The 8,893-nt window shown below is 34.4% G+C and overlaps 1 protein-coding gene across 1 annotated transcript in view; it reads right to left on the reverse strand.

Annotated features, from left to right (window-relative positions):
- The window catches only part of LOC128705121 (protein APCDD1-like), a 386,828-nt gene extending 379,180 nt beyond the window's left edge, over window positions 1-7,648 (reverse strand). Inside the window, exon 1 of the mRNA XM_070102216.1 lies at window positions 7,238-7,648. The gene's annotated coding sequence lies outside the window, so the exon portion shown is untranslated. The remainder of the gene's footprint in view (window positions 1-7,237) is intronic.
- Window positions 7,649-8,893: the final 1,245 nt, after the last annotated feature.

Below are 8,893 nucleotides of genomic sequence, written 5' to 3' on the forward strand. Positions count from 1 at the left end.
TATCCTGTCTACCATCTTACTAGCATATTATAACCAAGTCATTGCCATTTTTATTTTTATAATTTTTTTTATTATTATTCTTTTGCTACCTTAACTTGTGTATTTTATCCTGTCAATTTAAATCTAGTTATACTCTAATTCTTGTAAACAACTTATATAAGACCTTAGTGCAATTACAATTGAGAGTCTTGTGCTCTTTTATATTATTAGATTAAACTCAGTTGTACTATAGTCAATACCAAATTCATTATATTAGACCATAGTGCAATTACTACTGAGAGACTGGTGCTATTTTAATTTGTATTTTTATATTATTAGATTAAATCTAATTGTACTATAGCTCATTCTAGCTCAAAACACAGAGTCCACAAAAGTCATTATATTAGACCTTAGTGCAATTACAAGTGAGAGTCTTGTTCTATTTTAAATTTGTATTTTTATATTACTAGTTTATACCTAGTTGTACTTTAGCTCATTCCAGCACAACACATAGACAACATCAACTTCATTATGTGTAGTAGTGACTATACTCTATATGACCAAAATACTCTAGCTATATACTTATCCAAGCTTCCCACCACTACAGATATCAGTACTAGAACTCAACACATAACTCAGGATATAAATAACCATAATTTAAACCTAGAAGATGATTGATCACGTTGACCCTGATCTAAACCTCCATAATCTGACACCCAATCAAAACCTATTGGAAAGTAACTGCCTTTATTACACAGCATCACAAGCCAGCACTATCCTAAACAATGCTAAAAGTCTATCAGTACTTAACTACAACATCAGGTCCTTATGCAAAAACTATGATGACCTCCTGGCACTCATTGAATCACTAAAGACACCCTTCTCGTGCATTATTCTCACTGAGACCTGGCTTAAGCAGGACACAATAGATATCTACCCTCTACCAGGATACACAGCAATTCACAACTGCAGACCAAACCAAGTTGGGGGTGGTATTGCAATCTATTACTCTAACCAATTATCTTGTATTAGCACCACTTGCTTTAGTGATGAATATGGGGAATACATTTTTGCTAATTTTACTGTAAAAAACCTTGACACCTATAACAATCGGTGCCATTTACCGGATACCTCACACAAACATCCCAAATTTCAGTGAGAAATTAAAGTCACTAATAACAAACAGACAAATGAATAAGTACCACATTCTCTTATCTGGAGACTTCAACATCAACCTTGGCTTACTAGATGATCAGCCTGTAACAGCGAGTGTAACTGATTTCATCAACAATATGAACAACACACTTCTCATACCAACAATAACTAAACCAACCAGGCTCACTGAGACAAGTGCAACCATAATAGACCACATATGGACCAATATACTAGCCCCCCTTAAATCAGGGATAATCACAGATAGCACTACAGACCACTACCCTACCTTCCTCCTGACAAACATTAATAAACCACCACTTGAATACAACAAAGTCTCATTTACACTCCATGACGAGGCCTCAATAAGGAAGTTCACAGCTGACCTAGAGATTGTTGACTGGCCTACAGAATTCTCCAAGGCCAATGGTATTGATGACTGGACAGACATTTTTTCTTAACAAATTACTTAGACTATACAACAAACATTGTCCTATAAAAACGAAACAGATCACAAACAAACGGCTTGGTTGCCCATGGCTAACCAGCACCATTCTGAAATCCATTGACAAGAAACACCAATATGAAAAGCAATATAGACAGGGCTTAATACACAAAGATATTCTTAAACACTATTCATCAGTTCTCACCAAAGTAATAAAGAAAGCCAAACAACTATACTACTCCAGTAGATTCACAGACACAAGAGGAGATATAAAAAAGACCTGGAAAACACTCTCTCAGATTCTAGGGACCCACAAACTGAAAAAAAAACAAGAATATTGTCCTAACTAAACCTAATGAAACACCACTACATCCCACTGACACAGCTAACAAGATAAACGACTTCTTCTCAACCATAGGATCTAATCTCGCCAATAAAATCCCACATACCAATGCCCATGCCGGGGACTACCTAGATGGGAATTTCCCAAATTCCTTCTATCTTGCACCAACTGAGCCCTCGGAAGTCACCGAGATTATATAGTCACTTAAAAACAACTCAGGGAATCTGTCTAATGTCCCACCATTACTGTACAAGCGAGCGGCCCATTTCCTTTTGCATGCTATTTCATTACTTTTTAACAAGTCACTAGAAACTAGCACCTTCCCGAAACTACTCAAGATGGCAAGGGTTACACCAATACATAAAGGTGGTGACCCTACAGACTTAAACAACTATAGGCCAATATCAAACTTACCATTGCTATCCAAAATCTTTGAGAAACTCGTGCACAGGAGACTATATTCATTTATAACAGCACAAAACATACTCAACCCCTGCCAATTTGGATTTAGGAAAAATAAAAGCACTAATGATGCAATCATAAAAATGCTAGATCTGCTTTACACAGCATTGGAAAATAAGGAATATCCACTAGGAATTTTTATTGACCTAAGAAAAGCTTTTGACACAGTAGACCACGACATCCTACTCCACAAACTTGACCATTACGGTATAAGAGGCCATGCGCTTGCTTATTTCAAATCTTACCTTACTAATAGGTATCAGTATGTTACCATTAAAGACACAGCATCAACAACACGGCCACTTGATACTGGAGTTCCGCAGGGAAGTGTCCTTGGTCCTCTGCTTTCCTCATATACATCAATGATCTTCCAAACGTATCCCAACACCTGAAACCCATTCTCTTTGCTGACGACACGACTTATGTCATCTCTCACCCTAATCTTGCCACCCTCAACACCATTGTTAACGAGGAGCTGATCAAAATATCGACTTGGATGACAGCCAATAAACTTACGCTTAACACTGACAAAACCTACTATATTATGTTTGGTAGCAGAGCAGGAGATGCACAAATTAACATTAAGATCGACAACACTCTAATTACCAGACATAATGAGGGCAAATTCCTAGGCCTATACCTTGACAACAACCTGAATTTCAGCACCCATATCCAACACATAACCAAAAAAGTATCCAAAACAGTTAGGATCCTCTCCAAGATACGATACTATGTGCCGCAAAATGCCCTTCTCACACTATACCACTCACTTATTTATCCATACCTCACCTATGCTATTTGTGCTTGGGGATCAACTGCAGCAGCACACCTAAAGCCAATAATAACCCAACAAAAAGCTGCAGTAAGAATAATCACTAAATCCCATCCCTGGCAACACCCCCCCCCCGCCACTCTTCATAGATCTAAACTTACTCCCTGTTCAGTACATCCACACTTACTACTGTTCAATCTACATCTACAGGACCTTAAACTCCAATATCAACCTTGACCTAAAACGCTTTCTTGATAGTTGTGACAGAACCCACAGGCATAACACCAGACACAAACATGTCTACGACATTCCCCGTGTCCGACTAAACCTTTACAAAAATTCAAAGTATGTCAAAGGCCCTAAAATCTGGAACACCCTACCTGAGAACTCTAGAACTGCAGACACATTCATCATCTTCAAAACTACCATTAGAGAACATCTTATCTCCCTGATACACCCCATCAACTAACTACACGAATACCACCTGGTGGTTCACACTTACACTCACTCACCCATTTGACCATAAACAGAAATATTAATCTCAATCTTAAAATAATGAATCCTATGATACTCCAATACTGAAACTATGTACTGTGCCAAAACAAAAGCATTCACATTGCTAAACTCACAAACTAGTATTTAGTCACTTAGCCATAATACCAACTTACCTCATAATTTGTAATATTTTAAAATAAAGAATTAAACTAAGTCTGCCCGAAATGCCTAGCCATGCTAGGCGTTCTAGTGGTACACTCTGTAATCATTATTTAACTACATGTAAACCACACAACAACCAAATTCTGTAAATTCAACATTGTAATCTTTATAGAGAATAAACTTTGAATTGAATTGAATTGAATTGAAATACACAGGGAAATTTGCGAGGGTGAAATTATTAACTCAATCTGGGAAGATAATAACCACCTCACATAAAGAAGCTCTCTCAAGTTTCCGCACAGCGGGGTCACAATTGGAAGTTGAAAACCCAGATGAGTCAAAGGGATGTTAGCAAGTATTTCTTCAGTCATAGAGTAGTCAGGAAGTGGAATAGCCTAGCAAGTGAGGTAGTGGAGGCAGGAACCATACATAGCTTTAAGATGAGGTATGATAAAGCTCATGGAGCAGGGAGAGAGAGGACCAAGTAGCACTCAGTGAAGAGGCGGAGCCAGGAGCTGAGTCTCGACCCCTGCAACCACAATTAGGTAAGTACAGCGTATACGAATGGTTATTGCAGTGAAATGTAATGCCGTGCCGAATAGATGAAACTTGTGATTTTGGCTTAAATAGTAACTGTCTTCTTGCCGAATAAGGCAAGCGAAAATTTGTGTATGCAATAATTTCGCAAAAAAAAAAAAATAATTCTGAACCTAATGAAAAAAATGTTTCAGTGTGTTTATTATTAAAATTGTAAACTTATCTAAAATATATTTAGTTGTATTAGGCTAAATTAAATTGCTCTTGTTATAAGGTTATGCAAGTTTTCTAAGGTTCTTTTGGTACAAAATTATTAATTTTTACATTAACATAAGTAAAAAATATATCCTTAAACGTATATGAGAAAATTTTAGAAAGGACTTATTTTTAAATGAATTCTTGCTAATTAACCAATTATATATATATATATATATATATATATATATATATATATATATATATATATATATATATATATATATATATATATATATATATATATATATATATGCAATAAGATCACAGTAAACAGGTGGTTTTAAAATATGCAAAACGACCACTGTGAAAGAGTTACTCTTTCACAGTGGTTGTTTTGATATATATATATATATATATATATATATATATATATATATATATATATATATATATATATATATATATATATATATATATATATATATATTATATATTATATATTATATATTATATATTATATATATATTATTATATATTATATATATATATATTATATAACATATATATATATATTATATAACAATATATATATATATATTATATAACATATATATATATATATATTATATAATATATATATATATATATATATATATATATATATATATATATATATATATATATTATATAATATATATATATATATATATTATATAATATATATATATATTATATAATATATATATATATTATATAATATATATATATATTATATAATATATATATATATATTATATAATATATATATATATATATTATATAATATATATATATATATATATATATATATATATATATACATATATATATATAATATACATATATATATAATATATATATATATATATATTATATGTATATTATATAATATATATGTATATTATATAACATTATATATATATATATTATATGACATATATATATAATTATATAATATATATATATATATATGTATATATATGAAATATATATAAATATATAATATATATATATGTATATATATATATATATATATATAATGTATATAATATATAATATATATATATGTATTAGATAAGTTTACAATAATAATAATAAACACAATGAAATATATTTTCTCGTTAGATTCAGAATAATTTTTTCGAAATTATTGCATACACAAATTTTCGCTTGCCTTATTGCTATTTAAGCCAAAATCTTAAGTTTTACCTATTCGGCACGACATATATATAATATTTCATACATTAATCATATACTATATGTACTTTTCTGTATCTTATAATAAAATGTATACACCATTATTGGAAGATTACATTGAATCTTATATACAGAATCAGATAGTCATCAAGGTATTGAACTGAACCCCCAATTTCATATACAATCAAACCATACCACGGGCGGGGATAGAACCCGCGGGTTCTATCCCCGCCCGTGGTATGGCTTGTTTGCAATCGTGTCATTACGATTTCGTGAGTCATATACAATCACTAGTAGTGAACATGATGCGAAGGAAACGAAATTTTCCTACAAATACTACAGGGGATATTACATAAAAAATGTTCCAAATACTGAACCTCATGGGTAGGGTGGGGAAAAACTGTACCGGAAAATTAAAAAATTATCAAAGGAGCGTAGCTATTGTAGAAATAAAATATTTTCTGGTGAAGTATTAGTCGTACCCCCCCCCCCCAAAAGAAAAAAAAGTAAAACGTACTGTTTACAGAAATTTGAGCTCTTTCATTTTGTTCTGAAGTGACATTTCTCTCAAGACAATGGCTAACGAGTGAAAAAAAACTCCAGAAAGCTACTTCTTTAAGATGGCAGCGGAAGCTTTGTAGCAGTCAAGGTGTTTGGCATTTGTTTCGGAACGCATTCCCTATAATCATATTAAAAATTCCATTGCCAATTAGTTAGACATTTGTTCTTAATTTCCCAGGACTGAATATAACTCTGCCATTAGCCACATCTGATGTGTAGCAACTGTGTGCCCACTTAACTCATCGTTAACCACCACAATCATGACTGCCCAAGATCACAAAACACCAAGCGCGCACACAGTAAACTCGCCTAACTATCACAAAGTCTGGCAACTAGTATAACACAAATGTTAAGTAATGGTAAGCAGAACACGTTGCCTGCTTTCCATGTCCTCCAAGGACCGACACCACTTCATTATTCCAGTGGGAGACGATAACATATTTTAGTCATTGTGGATTATTAACATTAGTATTATGTGGAAGCGGTAAATCCACAGGGGTCGTGGTAGCAGTAATGGTATACAATAACGACACGATAATGCTGGGGGGTAGAAGGAAATCAGGATTGATCATAAGGGTCCCCTCAAGGAAGGTTCCTTGATGTTGGTGAGGGGCTCTTGATTTAGGAAATTGGATCTGTGCTCCAGTTCCCCGAATTAAGCCTGAATGCCTTCCACACCCCCCCCCAGGCGCTGTATAATCCTCCGGGTTTAGCGCTTCCCCTTGATTATAATAATAATAATGATCATAAGGGTGACTAACGCCAATTACTTAAATTAAGGAGGCGAGAATGAGTATTTTCTTGTAACAAGAATTCCTCACCTGCATTACAGTGTTCTTTTATTAGTACTTTGCCAGTGGGGTCCAAGACTTACAAATTTAATACGGATACTTACAACAGGCGAATGAAGGTAAGACTTGCATGTATGAGCTGTTGTATCTGCTGGTCACTGTAGATGTTTGTCTAGGTCATGGTAGATAAAATATTTTTCTTACTTTTCATTCACTTCCCTTCCAGGTTCTTCTATCTGCAGTAATATACTTAAAAACCTTTAACTAAATGGTTCAACTCGACTGTTTGACGCGCGGGAACCTCATTCTACTGTCGTGATAAACAAAGCCAACACCTTCACTATTTTGCTCACTTTTGTTAGTTTGTCGCTTTCCAACTAGGTTTGTATACATGTCTTTTAATTTCAGACTATCTTAGTCTTATTTAGGCAACATGTCAGACTTGCAAGTTTTGTTTTTCCGTACTAAATCCCTTAAAACCAGCAGATACTTTCCAATCACCAGTGATAAACAAACTTGAGTTGTGTCCCTACAGGAGGTACCAACTCTCCCTCCATGTATAGGTACACTTTTATTCCATAGATGGCCCCACCCTGGTTGTATTTTGTAAGAGAATTGGTTTTAGCGCTTTCTTTGATTATAGCAATAATTTTTACGAGTATCTTAGTGTATTTGGTTTAAAGCCTCTTGACTTCGTGTGGGTTGTTAGTGTTAATATTACTTGATTACTAACAATCAAGCATACTGTAATTCTCTGTGAATCTGTCGTCTTAGCTCGATTATTATTATAATGGGGAAGCGCTAAACCCGTAGGATTATACACGTGGGGGGATGGAAGGTATTCGGGTGTAATTCAGGGAACTGGAGCACAGATCCAATTCCCTAGATCAAGAGCCCAACAGCGTCAAGGAACCTCCCTTGAGGGGTATTATGACCCGAGGAAAGGGAAGGGGTAACTACTTCCTTGGATCAAACGGCCTTTCATCAGCATCATGGCACCTTTTATGTAAATATGACATAGTATACGGTTTATAGCATTTATGACATTCCGTTGAAGCAGACCTGGTGATAGCCTATCACAGCGTTGTGGCGACAGCCAGTCTGCTCTAGTAAAATTTGACATATACCTTACGTCCTCACTCGTTGATAGGGAGTCACTGTGCACGATAATGTCTTGTCCCTTTGTTCATAACACCTGAATGCATAATGCGACACAAACTTTTTAAGTATTTTCTTTTTGGGTCACCCTGCCTCGGTGGGAGACGACCGACTTGTTAAAAAAAAAAAAAAACCTTCGATGAGTTTAGAGTCTCACTACTCTCGGAGCCCGGCTCGTCTGGTGCTTGCCTGGTCAACCAGGTTGTTGCTGCTGGAGGCCCCCTCCCCAATAATAATAGTATTTTTAATTTTATTATACTTTCACGGAAAATCTTAAACTAATAGGAGTCCCATAACGCCTGGGAAGTGAACGGTAACCAGGTGTGATTCATGGAATAGAAAATGTAACTCCAGTTTCTTGGATCAGAAACCTTCACAATAGGCTACACTTTGTTGTAGCTAGTTTGAAGACTTAAATACATCTACAGTCATAAATCAAAATTATATGAATGCAATATTTATGCAAAACAATACGTACAAAGAATTTAAATTTAACAAAGGATAGTGACAAGAATTCAGTTAGGTAGACTTGTTAACACCCCTGGAGGCTGTTTATCACCACAGATTATTACATTCACTTGAAAGCGATAAACAAAATTCGC

This window comes from Cherax quadricarinatus, chromosome 80, assembly GCF_038502225.1.
Source record: "Cherax quadricarinatus isolate ZL_2023a chromosome 80, ASM3850222v1, whole genome shotgun sequence".
In the NCBI taxonomy this organism is placed as follows: Eukaryota; Metazoa; Arthropoda; class Malacostraca; order Decapoda; family Parastacidae; genus Cherax; species Cherax quadricarinatus.